Source organism: Octopus sinensis, linkage group LG2, assembly GCF_006345805.1.
Source record: "Octopus sinensis linkage group LG2, ASM634580v1, whole genome shotgun sequence".
Taxonomy (NCBI): Eukaryota; Metazoa; Mollusca; class Cephalopoda; order Octopoda; family Octopodidae; genus Octopus; species Octopus sinensis.
Genome location: NC_042998.1, coordinates 43,935,407 through 43,950,478, shown reverse-complemented (window position 1 = coordinate 43,950,478; position 15,072 = coordinate 43,935,407). Strand labels below are relative to the sequence as shown.

The 15,072-nt window shown below is 37.2% G+C and overlaps 1 protein-coding gene across 3 annotated transcripts in view; it reads right to left on the bottom strand.

Annotated features, from left to right (window-relative positions):
• Positions 1-15,072, bottom strand: part of LOC115228412 (GTPase-activating Rap/Ran-GAP domain-like protein 3) — a 1,278,929-nt gene that overhangs the window by 1,263,293 nt on the left and 564 nt on the right. The window lies entirely within an intron of this gene.

The following is a 15,072-nucleotide window of genomic DNA, read 5'->3' as shown; positions in this document are numbered from 1 at the left end:
TCGTCAGAATTAAATTTCTCTCCTATTAAAAGTTATCCAAAATACTGGAAGTGGTGGCAGTCTGTGGGGGGCAAGTTCTGGTGAGTTTGATAGATGATAGAGAACTTCCAACACCAACTCCTGTAGTTTTGCCAATGTCATTTTTGCGATCTGTAGTGTAGCGTTGCCTTGCAATAAAATAGAAGTGGATCTGTTGACTAATTTAGGCTGCTTTTTGTAAGTTTCTGCATCATTTGGTCCAGTTGGCTGCAGTGTACTTCGGCCTTGATTGCTGAGCCAGGTTTAATGAAATTATAATGGATCACACTTCGGCCAGATCACCAAATACACACCATCGGCTTCTTTTGATGAATTTTGATTTTTGGACTGTTTTGGTGGCTCACCTTTGTCCAATCAATGTGCTGAAAGTTTACGGTTGTTGTATTGGATCCATTTCTCAAAAATGATTCATTTTTGTGATGAGAAAGTAGCATAATGCAGGCATCCAAACGTTGCTGTTTCTGATTTTCATTGAGTTCATGTGGAACCCACTTATCCAACCTTTTCACTTTACCGTTTTGAACTAGGTGAGTCAATATTGTTTGCTTGCTTGAACAACAACGATAATTCAAGGGCGCTTTGAGATGGATCTGACTCGACGGTGGCTTTCAGTTTGTCATTATCCACCTTTGTTTCTGGTCGACCGCGTTGCTCATTTGTGTGGTCAGAGTTATCAGAACTAAATTTTGCACCCCCAATTTAATACTGTCTGCTGTGTAATAATGTTAGAATGAAATACTCCCTTAATAGTCTAAGCTGTCTGTGATGCTGTATTTCCAAGAAAGAACTCATATTTCAAAACTGTACGAATTTCAGACTTATCCATCTCTAAAGAAAAATAGCAAAAAAACGATTTATAAATACTTTATAAAACGCAAAATGTGTTAGAATAAAGAAATAGATGCGTCAGCTTTCTGATAAAAAATAAAGATTGTCAAAATATAATAATGTTGCAAAATGAGCAGCTGTCAAAATTTACCATACACCTTACTACAAATTTCATACTTGACGACCTTATAGAAAAGTATTAGATAGCCGCAAAGAATGGATAGCATGGTACCGTGGGCTGCAGATAGAAAGCCCTCTACGCATGTAAGACTCCAGGAGCTCCAACAAAACCTGAGATTAAGGGAAATAATAATAACGATAATAATGATAATAATACTAATGTTCGAGCAGTCCTAAAATCTGAGTTAAATGCATATTACAAGGTGGTAGACATAAATTCCTTAGCAGTTCCATTTGTTATAGTTTCAATGTGTTTGACTGGAATTTGAGCGACATAAGGAACATTCACAGAAAGATCCATAAGCTGAAAACTTGCAATAACATGCATAACCCAAAGGCGCAGATCGTCTTTACCTTCCACAAAGCCCAAGGAGGTTGAGGTTTGACCCAATTTGAAATTTTATACTAAACCACCATAACTGGACGGGCCAAATATCTTGAAACATCATGCGACTGGATGCTAAAACTCGTTAAAACCCACGAGAGACATAAGAAGCTCCATTCTTTCACGAACGAGAACAAAATGTTTGCTAATGAGTTTATGCATAATACCCAGGTTGAAGAGCAAGATGGAAGTGTGGCAACTGTTGTTGCAAAGAAGGTGAAATCAATGGTAAAGCAAAAATCTTTTGAACATTTGGCTGATAGTTGGGAACAAAAACCTCTGCATATCAAATGTGTGGCCTGAGGCAACAAAGCTGATGTAAGCCAGAAGCACACCTATCAGTGGCTACGGAGTTCAGCGCTAAAGGCAAAAAGTAAAGGCTTTATTTTAGCTACTCAAGATCAGAGCTTATTGATCCAGAACTACCAAGCCAATGTGAGGAAAAACGGAGTAAACCCAAAGTGCCGATACTGCAACGATAAGATTGAAACAGTGGACCACCTAATCTCAGGGTGTAAGGTTTTTTAACACTAGTAGAGTATAAATTAAAACATGACAATCTTGGCCAATATCTGCACAGGATAATATGTCGGCTTATATAAAATCAAAACTGCTGACAAATAGTAGAGGCACCACCCTGAGGCTGTAACTGAGGGTGTAAATGTAACGACTATTTGGAACGTACCAGTGCATTCAGATCGGACCGTCAAAGCTAATAAACTAGATATTGTTGCGAAAGAGCAAGAAAATAAAATATGTTTATTAATTGACTTGAGTATACCTTGTGATCATAATATCTCGACGAAAGAATTTGATAAGCTCAGAAAATATAAAGATTTTGCTGATTGAAAGCGAAAGAATTAGGAATTCTCACTTGGAATGATCAAAAAAGAAACTGAAAATTATTTGAGGATGATCTCTGGCTTACCGTCCACGCAGGAAGTGCAAAAGATTGTCTTAACTGGTACGTCACACGTATTGAGGAGAGCATTGTCGCTGTGAATTGTCTCTCCTTTTCCCCCTTTATTTTCTTTGTTTTCTTTTTTCCAATTTTTCTTTTTCTCCGTCTTTCTCTCCCGCACCCCCTTTTTCTGTCTTTGTAAATGAATAATCTGATATTTTATGATGACAATGAAGAAGAAGAAGAAGAAGAAGAAGAAGAAGAAGAAGAAGAAAAAGAAGAGGGGGATGGGGGGGAGGAGGGGGAAGAAGAAGAAGAAGAAGAAGAGGGGAGGAGGAGGAGGAGGAGAAGGAAGAAGAAGAAGAAGAAGAAGAAGAGGGGGAGGAGGAGGAGGAGAAGGAAGAAGAAGAAGAAGAAGAAGAGGGGGAGGAGGAGGAGGAGGAAGAAGACGAAGAAGAAGAAGAAGAAGAAGAAAAGAAGAAAAAGAAGAAGAAGAGGGGAGGAGGAGGGGTAAGAGGAGGAAGAAGAAGAAGAAGAAGAAGAAAAAGAAGAAGAAGAAGAAGAAGAAGAAGAAAAAGAAGAAAAAGAAGAAAAAGAAGAAGAAGAGGGGGAGGAGGAGGGGTAAGAGGAGGAAGAAGAAGAAGAAGAAGAAGAAGAAAAAGAAGAAGAAGAAAAAGAAGAAGAAGAAAAAGAAGAAGAAGAAGAAGAAGAGGGGAGGAGGGGGGTAAGAGGAGGAGGAGGAGGAAGAAGAAGAAGAAGAAGAAGAAGAAGAAGAAGAAGAAGAAGAAATTACAACAATAATAACTATAACTAACAGTAACAACATTAACGTTGGGCAGAAGCAGTTCAGTTTGAATAACTGAAGAATTACGCTGACTTTGTGATTGAAATAAACAGATTACAACATGTATGAATTGTGTCCATCATCCAATTGGTACAAACGGAATTAAAGATAATCGCTTCTGTCAAGACATTGACTGGTTATCTATAAGTATATACTTAGGCACGTTTCAGGAAATAGTCATGCAACGGTCTACAAATACTAGAGCATTCTCACACAAATCATACGTTAATCTTGAATATTTTTATACATCATATCTTCAGTGATGTGCCTAATTCTTTGTGAAATAAGAATGGAAATTCTTGAGATATCATGCTAACAAAAGGGAACGCTAAAATTGTTGAATATATACCTGGTACTTATTTTATCAACTCAAAAATGGTGAAAGACAAACTCAGTTCTGAGTGTTTGTAATGGGACTGCACTTGTACCTAAATATTATTGCAGTATTTCGTTACAATGCTTTACATTATGGGCTGAAGTCTCGAAGACATTTTGTTTTGCTTTTATCTACCCAATGTGGCAAAAAATATATAACACAACAGGAAAGTGTTGACAGTAGGCGCAGGAGTGGCTGTGTGGTAAGTAACTTGCTAACCAACCACATGGTTCCAGGTTCAGTCCCACTGCGTGGCATCTTGGGCAAGTGTCTTCTGCTATAGCCCCGGGCCGACCAATGCCTTGTGAGTGGATTTGGTAGACGGAAACTGAAAGAAGCCTGTCGTATATATGTATATATATATATATATATATATATATATGTGTGTATGTGTGTGTTTGTGTGTCTGTGTTTGTCCCCCTAGCATTGCTTGACAACCGATGCCGGTGTGTTTATGTCCCCGTCACTTAGCGGTTCGGCAAAAGAGACCGATAAAATAAGTACTGGGCTTACAAAGTATAAGTCCCGGGGTCGATTTGCTCGACTAAAGGCGGTGCTCCAGCATGGTCGCAGTCAAATGACTGAAACAAGTAAAAGAGTAAAAGAGTAAAGAGTAGACTGGGTAATGTAGAAGACATCTAGAAAAGGAGAGATTGTTAGTCTGTATCCTATCATATGTCTAAAATCATCATACATCTATCAAATAGACCACCTATTCAGTTATAAATTGGTACTACAATCTAATAATAACGCACTGTTCCAAGTTGGGTTAGCATTGTCGATTTGAGCAGCGACTCGAGCTATCAGTACCACATAAAATTTATTCAGTGATAAAAGACTCCGGCAGTAGACCAATGCTTTATCAAGAAGTTGATATTTGCTTCATCCGCTTAACGCCACAAAGCAGGAGATAAGCTCAAGGCCATATACATTGATGTAATTCAGAAAAGGATTATCTTTCTTTTATTTCTAAAGCTGGGAAACATAATCAATACAATCGATTATACATTTCACGAAAATGTGAGCTAATGTAGACTGACAAAACGGTTGAAGCGTCCGACAATTGCTACGCGGTATTTTCCGGCTCTTTACGTCCTAAATCCAAAATCCGTCGAGGACATCTCCCGTTGCCTTTTTATTATCTGATGTCAATGTAATAAAGAGCTAGTCAGTAAAGTGCTAGTCGATGTAGACAACACTACCTCCTCCGAAATATATTAGCACGCCGGGCGAAATGCTTAGTCTTATTTCATCCGCCTTCACATTCTGAGTTCAAATTCCGCCGAAGTCGACTTTGCCTTTCATCCTTTTGAAGTCAATAAATTAAGCGAGAAGTAGCATATTTCTGTCTAACCAAACATATAACATACTATTTCGTAATAAGCAAACGTGAAACAGAGACAACCCTGGCAGATATTTCAAATCAGATATCTTCCAAGGGAAGCATGAGTGCTTATTACACCATATTTGCCATTCTTGAAACAGAAGTCGGAACGAAGATCCTAACCCAAACTATAGGCAGTACTTCTTCCTATTAACTGCTTTCGGAATTCTCTAAGAAGGAGAAATACAAGTGTGACATTCAGGGAGGTCGTTGACGATGTCGATCCAGGCAATTAGTCACCTTCCTGGCACATTATAAATAGCTGATCGATAACGATGGTCGTGCTAGTCCTCATGACCACATAAAGATCACAAAACAATACTAGAACGATTTCTTGTAGAGTGTACTCGGATGAAAAGCTTAAGACTCATCCACAAAAGAAGATAACCCAATTGTTAAACACGTAGAACCAAAATCTAACTTACAGGAAGTGATAAAAAACTAAACCAAAACAACACATCAATGCAATTGTTTTATTCTCATTACTAATAACGAAACATGAGAACCAAAACTTCCTTCTTCCAACCACAACCGGTAAAGATGAAGATTATCACCGACAGCAACAACAAGAGTGAACAAGTGGTACCTCCTCATAGCAATATACTCCAAACATTTATGAAGATCGGGCCCAGACGGAAGCCGATGGGGAACGCTTTCTAAAAGTGCGGAAACTATCCAAAGGAAGAAATAAAATAAGCTATGAAAATGCAATATGAAGTACACATCCTGTGAAGACGAAATTCTCTCATCTGAAGAAATATCTTTATTAAATGAACGAATACGAAAATCACCTGTGTTGGAATTAGCCCCTGCCCAGAATGAAATGAAATTAGCAAGAAAAACAAAGCTCTTGTAAGTGTTCTATACCATCTATACACAAAGAATATTCAAACGAAGTACGGATTCAATAGGAGAGCCACTTTTAGGAGTATGAAAAAAGTACTTGTTCAAATTTCATATAGATTTTCAAGTATTATATTTCAACGATGTAGCAAACGTGGTCTTTTCAAACATGACATTAGAAGACCTCACGAAACAGTGTGGAGTTTCCTGCTTTGAACAATACAGGAAAGAAGTACGGTGGAGTGTGGTCGGGAATGTGATAGTCCATGATCAACACAATTAATTTTAATTTTTATATGAAAATTTTATTTTAATTACTGTATCCTTTATCATAATTTTTAGATTAATTTCTGTGTAACGTTTGTGTTTTATAAATTTTTAATTCGTTCAAATTATACATGTCACACCATATTTTACTCTTCCGTTCGTGTTTTTATAAATTTTTCGTCTCATCCAAAACATTTTTGTTATCCCTTTGTTTAACATGAATGTATTTTTTTGTAACACTTTAAGCACCTGTTGCTAGTAAATGAAAGATTATTATTGTTGTTGTTATTATTATTGATGTTGCTGCTACTATTGTTGTTGTTCTTAATGCTATAGTTGATGTTATCAATGTTGTTATGGATGTCGTTTGCCAACAGCAGATGTTACACAACCCCTGGAGGAACTGGAAATTTACAAGGATTTATTTCACATAAAAAATAACAATGGTTTGTTAATTTTGTTAAGAGAAGCTTTGTAAAATTTCCTTTTCCACTCATTTTACCTTAAGGTAGAAAACATATTTTGTCTATAGATAGGTAGATACCTTTATATTTTTTAGAATCTTTTGAAAGTAGTCTCTTCATATGAAAAAAGCAGTGCGAGCTTCCCGTCAAAGAAATGGAAGTAAAGAATATACACATATACATCCCAAATCATTATCTTAATCACCCGCAAAATTAATTCATTTACACATGCCCCACAGTACAGCACACGAACAAGAACATTAATACAAGCTACGATAACTCAAACGCATGTATTATTCGAAACGAGGGTGGTAAAATATATACAAGTAATTTAAGAAATATACTTTTCAATCGATTTTTATTCTCCCGCAAACGAGGTTGTGCATAGGAGCTTCAATCATGACGTGTAAAGCAGATCCTTAAAGTCTCTTGGCAATAAGGACCTGCTTTACACGAACCCCATTTTCGGCTAGTTTTTTTTATGACAGTTCTAGGAATGGGCTTCTAAGTAGAAATATAGATTCCCTTGGACTCAGATTGATGGGGAGTAACCTTAGTAATTATAACAGGTTGTGAATACCTTGCCTTCGGGTGTCATTAATTTTGAAAGGCCATGCTGTTATCCGACTTAAGATGGAACTTAGGCGGGGATGGAACTCAAAGCTGACAAACCTTGACTCCAATAATTCAGTTGCTAGAGAAACAAGTATATTTAGATATTCGTTAGCAGATAAAATGAGTTGGGTCATATTATCAACTCATATCACACAGAAGAACCATGCTGCTCAGTGTGCTCTTGCTCACCTGATGAACATGTACGAAAGGAACTGCGAGTTCCAGTATTCACTGCTTGTGATCATCTTCATCAACTTCATGAAGACCTTTGACATCGTGCACATACAATCTCTATGGACGATCGTCGTGCTGTTTCGTGTGTGTATACCATCTTGGAAGATACAATGTCATAGAAGACAATGCAACATCAGAACCAAATACTGAAACACAGGCATATTCGGTATCGTTACTGGGTGCACCAAGGTTGTGTAATGCCTCTTTTCTGTAGGTGGTGGATTTCATCATAAGAAAGTCCAGGTCGAATCCAGTATATGGCATCAAAGGTAGACAAGGGGGTACTGCCTAACTTGATTCCACGGAACACCTGGGATTCCTTAGTACCAAATATACAGTAAGATAAGACATTACCAACATTACCAACTCTCAGCAACACCAGGTCAATGGTTGCTTCGAATGACCAATGATAAGAGGAAAGACAGGATTGCTGTGGAAACATGAAAAGAACAGTTTCAGCTGGGGAGCCAGAGTTAGATTTCTGACATTGCAAACAATAGCTAACAGAAAACTGACAAGAAAAATGACTCGGTAAAGCTACAGCTGTGTTTCAGCACCTGAAGCTTGCATGGCTCAACTCTTCTGGCGTCCAATGCATGAAACTGCGCCTTTGTTCATCAGTTGTTCTTCCGACAGAGTTCTTTCTCTGCAAGACGTGGAAAAACATCAGCAGAATCAAGAGAAGAGTTGGTTTCTTCCACGAACACTGCCATAGGACCATTCGAAAAATTTCTTGGCGCAATATATCGCGAACCGATCAAAAACTTGTTGAGTATTGTGAAAGACGACTTGGTGGATATTAGCCTTGTCTGTGAGCAGGCTAGTAACGATGCTTGAGTCTGTTTCGGGTGCATATCTCTCTTCACCCGACACTCCGTAGAGCAGAAGAGGAGCTAAGAAATGCTAAGTCTCCCTAATATTTGTGACTTTCTGCTTTTACTAAAAGTCTTTATAATAATATGTCTGGTGCTGTTACTTTTTACTAACAGCAGTCAAATGACGCATTATAAATTCCAGTTTTAATATCTTAAAACTAAATTTATATCAATTTAATATTTTCAATACAGTTACTAGTCCATCTTAACTAAGAAATGTTATTAGCATATGAAATTATCTCAGCAGATATAGAGCTGCAATTACAGGTGTTAGCAAGTTAATGTCTTGTAAACGAGTTTAAAATGCAGTTCTAGAGAGAAATTGGTAATTAGAGTGGTTATTATGAAGTTTGATGTTCATTTCAGTTGACAGGTTGCTGAAACAGTTGTATGGTTACTATAAAGGACAAGAAAGAACAGAGCTCAAAGAGTCGGTTTAGTATATTCTAATCTATCTAATTTTCTTTTGTTTCTCGATTACTTGCTTCTGAAGTGGAGATCTCGTATTTATAATGCAGTTAAGGTTACGTCTTCTTCTAAAATTATTGACCGCAACATTTGTGCAGTGTGAATAATAATAATAATGATAATAATAATAATAATAATAATAATAATAATAATGATAATAACAACAACAACAACAACAACAACAACGACAACAATAATAATAATAATAATAATTATTATTATTATCATTATTATTATTATTATTATTATTATTATTATTATTATTATCATTATTATCATTATTCGAACTGGCAGACACGTTAGCGCGCCGGCGAAATGCTTAGTGGTATTCTGTCTGTCGTTACGTTCTGAGTTTACATTCCGCCGAGGTCAACTTTGCCTTTCATCCTTTTGGGGTCGATAAATAAAGTACCAGTTGCGCACTGGGGGTCGATGTAATCGACTTAATCCCTTTGTCTGTCCTTGTTTGTCCCCTCTATGTTTAGCCCCTTGTGGGTAGTAAAGAAATATATTAATATTATTATAATTATTATTGTTTTTGTTGTTATTATTATTATTATTATTATTATTATTATTATTATTATATTATTATTATTATTTTCTTTTTCTTTTAAGTCAGAATTTGTTCGAACTCCCAGAGTCTTGCATGCGCAGCGAACTTGCTACCTAGTCTACGGTACCATGCTGTCTGTTCTTCTCAACGATTTAATACTTTCCTGATCGTTCCGGCAGTGTCAAGGACTGTGTCAATACTGGGCACTGTATTCCCATTTCCTTTATATTCCTCTTGATGCCTTCTGATACTGTCCCCAAAGACCCATCATTATCATCGACGTCGTCGTCGTCGTCCTTGTCATTATCATCATCATCATCATCATCATTATCATCATCATCATCGTCATTCTTATTAAGGCGGTGAGCTGACAGAAGTGTTAGCAAGCCGGGAAAAGAGCTTAGCGGCATTTCGTTCTTTTTCACTTTTTAAGTTCAAATTCAAGCGAGGTCGACTTTGCATTTCATCCTTTCGGGGTCGATAAAATAAGTACCTGTTGACTATTGGGGTCTATGTAATCAACTAGCTCCCTCCCTCAATATTCCAGACCTTGTGCCTATAGTAGAAAGGATTATTATTATTATTATTATTAATAATAATAATAATTATTATTATTATAATTATAATTATAATTATAATTGTTGTTGTTGTTCACGAGTAAAGTTGACATAACGGTCTGAGTTTACTTTGGAATGTGAAATGCTCTTATGCAGAGAATGAGATTAAGTTTTCATTGTAAGGGTTATGTGACCTTCCCGATATACTTGTATATATAAACAAGTGTAGAGAAAGAGACAGATGTGAACTCGAAAGTATAATCGCTGTAAGAATGTATGTAGCTGGAAAGTTAAATTAAGAAGCTCTTTACAAAGGGAACAAAACGAACTGAAAGTAATGACTTATCTCTTGATTTAACAGCATATGGATCAAAATGAATTCGGTGAGTATACTACACTATGCAAAGTTCAAATGATTAATGTCAATTAGAAATTGCCGGAAAAGTCCTTACTCTAATTATTCTTAATTTGGACTCGGTTAAATTATTTTGTTTGAGTTAAGAGCAATAGGCGCTGAAACTATTTTTTGATAGATCATTTTGGGGAAGAGGTTATGTTCATGTGTTTCATAGAGTGAATGTGACCGGTAACATCAACGCAGTAATTGTTTCTCTTCGACATAAATAGACGCAAGAAAAATTTTAGACAGAGGAGCAAATCCAGAGAATCTGGAGAAAAGACTTGAAAAATTGGTTATGCCATTGATGAAGAGGGGGAGTTGCTTAATACAACATAGCTGACGAGAACAGGTGAGACGAATAAGTTAATAACGGCTGAATGACGCTGAGAAATTACCGGACAAATCTAAGGAGTATGTACCGTTATAGTAGCGATAGAAAAGGTAAAGAGAAGAGATAGAACATCGCATATCAAAAGTTAGGAGTGTGCTGGTGAGTGACTGCGTAAAAGCCTGTTGGCAGTCTTTTGAGGGTATGCGATCTAGAATATCCGGATACGCAGTAGCAGCATCGCTCTAGATTTGGGAGAGTAATCTATTGTGAATCTCACTTGAACGCAGTACAGGTAGTAATTACTGCATAATTGCCAAGAACAGATTTATTACTGATATCCTTTAGTGTTGTTTTGGATAGGTACACCTACATATTAATTCTTTAAAAGGTAGACTAAGCTGGAATGATACACTTGGTGTGATCATTGAAGTTATTACATTGTTGGAGTATAATTACTGCTGGAACAATAGTTGTGACGAGGAGGGTGTGTATGTATTAAGAGTATGATTGGAAGCTAACGACTCCCCGGATGAGTCACTATTCGTTGCAGAAAAATGAAATGCAGTGTTGAGTCATTGTGGGCGGGAAGATCTGGAGTAGTTCTTTGACTTGAGAATATAGAAAACTTGCAGCATAAAAGTACAAAAGAATGGTTGTATTTCTTTGTCGATCTATTCCACAACTTACATCTAGAATCGAACACCACGCAGCCAGTTTCCACTGGCTATTCTATGATAATTGTCTATAAAATTTTTTTCCTTTGTATCACTATAGACCAAACCATGACGAATTGTTTAAGTGTTTGTTAATATACATGATTTGTTAATGAATACGATATGCAAATAAAAAGCCTAATCTCTCTCACTCGTTTTATTACATATATGCAATCAGGTATATTCACTTCCGATGACTGACCACTTAGCTGACGACTAAATAGAGTTTAAGGCTGGAATTCCGTTATCATATTTTGAGATAGAACAGTATATGTAAGTGAGGAACTGAGACCAGAAAGATTTTATGAATGGAAATATCTCACTGAATACGTAAAGTATTTCCTGAAAGATTAAAACTAGAAAATAAAAAAATAACTTTTCGAATAAGACAGAAAATGGAGTCAGTAAAAGACAATAAGTGTAATGTTGAAAAATAATTTTAATTATTAGACGAAAGAGAGTTGAGCTAGAGAGTCTTACTGGCGCGACAAACGCCTAGGAAGGCTCAACAAACATAGTCGCTAGATTTACCGGAAATAGCAGCTAATGACATTGGAATTGTTATCCCTGAAATACAAATATATTGACTGTCTAGTTGGACGTCATTGATCATAAGTGACGAAGACGACTGACAAATGAGAGATTACTGAAAATGTGTGTGCAACTTGAGAAGCAATAAGCAATACAAACATATAATGTTTGAAGTTTTAGGAAGCAAAACTTCGGTCACACTACCTTCATCTTTCCAGCCATCCACACGCACACGCGCACATACACTCACACATATACATATGCATACACACACACACACACACACACAAATATATATATATATATATATATATACACATACATCAATTCGTTCTGTTTGTTTCAAGTCTAATAATAAGTGTAGAATAAACCCTTGTGAAGGATAGAATTTGTATACTAGATGACTATATGACTACACTAGATCCAATATGAAGAATGGCATATTGAAATTTCGAGAAGTGGGGGTGAGGCCTCAGGTTAAGAGATGAAGAATGATAAATAAACAAGTTGGAGCCATGATGCGTCAACATAGAAACAAGAGAAATTAGAATATCGTTTTAGCTTTTATTAGTTTTTGTTCAATATCATAAATTAAGAAATGAAAGAAGGAAAGTGCAACCAGACTCAACTACTACTATTGAATACAATATATATTTTCTTATATAACTTAGCTGGAATTCTGTAGCTGAGCATATATTGATCATAGAATTTAGTTCGGCTGTCACGCACCGTGTCATGCACTAAGTTATGCGCAATATGTGCATCTGTCTCACGAATTGCAAATTTTGGGGTATATAACTTTACTACAAAACATTTCCAAAGTGGTGATTTATTGATAATAAAGGAGCTGCTGCTAGAAGCAGCTAATGAGTGGTTTTGTCATTGCTTGCCTTTTTCAATGAATTTTGCTTGGAAGACATATTCTTAACAGATGGCCTTTATCGTGACACGAGACAGCTATGCTTTCTTGAACAGAACCACAAAGGTAGCACCGAAGAAAGAATAAAACAAATAAAAGAAACGTAAATGGATAGCTAAGTATATATTTATATAGATAAATATATATATATATAAAGTGAGAGAGAGAGAGAGAGAGAAGGAAGAAAAAGTAAAAGAAACAAATGTGTACGCATGCATGCTTTGCGAAGATATTGTGAAACTAACCTGTAATATTTTTAAGAAAAAAGTCTGACCAATACAGTATCATATTTTTATTAAAATTCTGATTATAGCCCAAAGCCATACACATATACAAGGTAAAAACGATGCCATGTCTAAAACTCGTCTCCATATAGAGTGTTTTCCTGTTCTTTGGCGCAACGCAAGTTTATTCAGTATTTCACTGAATATTACTGTAACCTAAGGCAGCGATTTGGTACAGTTATTGTCGTTTAGACCTTTCTGCGCGCTGAGTTCAAATTCCGCTGGAGTCAACTTTAAAGGCGGTGAGCTGGCAGAATCTTTAGCACGCCGAGTTAAATACTTAGCCTCATTTTGTCCGTCTTTACGTACTGAGTTTAAATCCCGCCAAGGCCGACGTTGCTTTTCATCCTTTCGACGTCGTTGACATAAGTACCAGTTAAACACTAGACTCGATGTAATCGACTTACACCTTCCCCTTAAATTGCTATCCTTGTGCCAAAATCTGAAATCAAAATTATTATAACCTATTTGGTGGCAGTTGGCTGAGTGGTCAAACTGTGTGTCAGATATTATGCCTTGCAGCATTTGTTCCATTTCTCTGTGACCTTCACCGACTTCATCTTTATCTATCATACTTTCAGGGGTGATAATCAAAGTATAACTCAAGTTCTTAAATCGGCTCTTCTTTCCTTCTATCTTCCCCCTATCTCTTTCTTATTTCCTTATTTGAACGTAGCGGCAGACGAAATACCTATTTCTTTACTACCCACAAGGGGCTAAACACAGAGGGGACAAACAAGGACAGACAACAGATTAAGTCGATTATATCGACCCCAGTGCGTAACTGGTATTTATTTAATCGACCCCGAAAGGATGAAAGGCAAAGTCGACCTCGGTGGAATTTGAACTCAGAACGTAACGGCAGATGAAATACGGTTACGCATTTCGCCCGGTGTGCTAACGTTTCTGCCAGCTGCCCTCCCCCTATCTTTTTCCCGCACGTTCAAGCTCCCACCCCTCCACTCTCTCTCTCTCTAGAAGAAGTCGGATATGTTCAGTTCGGGAAAGACATGGTCTCTGGCAGGTTTAAAGTAGTTGATATATCCAGCATGTCAAGATAACCACCAACCCAACCATACTGTCAGATGTGGGTTCCAGCAATCCACTACTTTAACTGGCTTCAATGCGATGAGAGAGATAATGTTGTTGGTAGCAGAATTTGAATCGTACCCTCAGCAGGCAAATGAATAACGCAGCAAAAGTTGCTCCTTGCTCAAGAGGTTTTCCCCGTCCAATACATTTGTATACAATAGCATTTACCTATTTGCACTTCATACGAGACCTATATATATATATGGCGATGAGCTTACGACGATGAGTGCGCTGGTTCATCCGATCAATGGAACTCCTGCTTGTGAAATTAGCGATCAACTGCCTGAACACTCCACAGATACGCGTACCCTTGATGTACTTCTCTTTAAATTACAGGTACAACTCATTTTTTGGCAACTGAGTGGACTGAAACTATGTGTAATAAAGCATCTTACTCGAGGACAAATCGCACTGCTAGGAGTTGAACCCACGACCTTACGGTCGTGAAACAAATAGCCACTAAACCACGTGATATATAGATAAATTGATAGATAAATAGGTAAATATGTGTGTGTACATATGTTTGTATGTATGCTTGTATATGTATACAGTGTGTTTATGTATAAGAGCTATACCTCTGCTTGTACGTGTGTGCATGCGTGGTGTATGTGCGTATGTGTCTCTATTGGTATAGTCGTCTGGTTCAGAGGCTTCATTTGTAGTCACGTGGTCCCGCGTACATTCCATTACGTGGTACTTTGAACAAGTGACTCCTGCAATAAGTCCGGGTTAACTTCTGAAAAGGTTCGTCGTGCGTGTGTGCGCGTGTGCATGCGAGTGAACGCGCGCTTGTGTGTGTATATGTGTGCGTGCGCGTGTGGATGTGTGTATTTGTGTGTGTGCGTGACACTAATTGTATTGGAGTTTGCCTTTACGTTGAATGCTTAAATTTGTCGAACTGACCTGGAAAAATAATTATCCCACGGAAATAAGTTATAGAGGTAATATGATAAAGTAAACACAGAGAGGGAATGCCACAGGAAAGATGC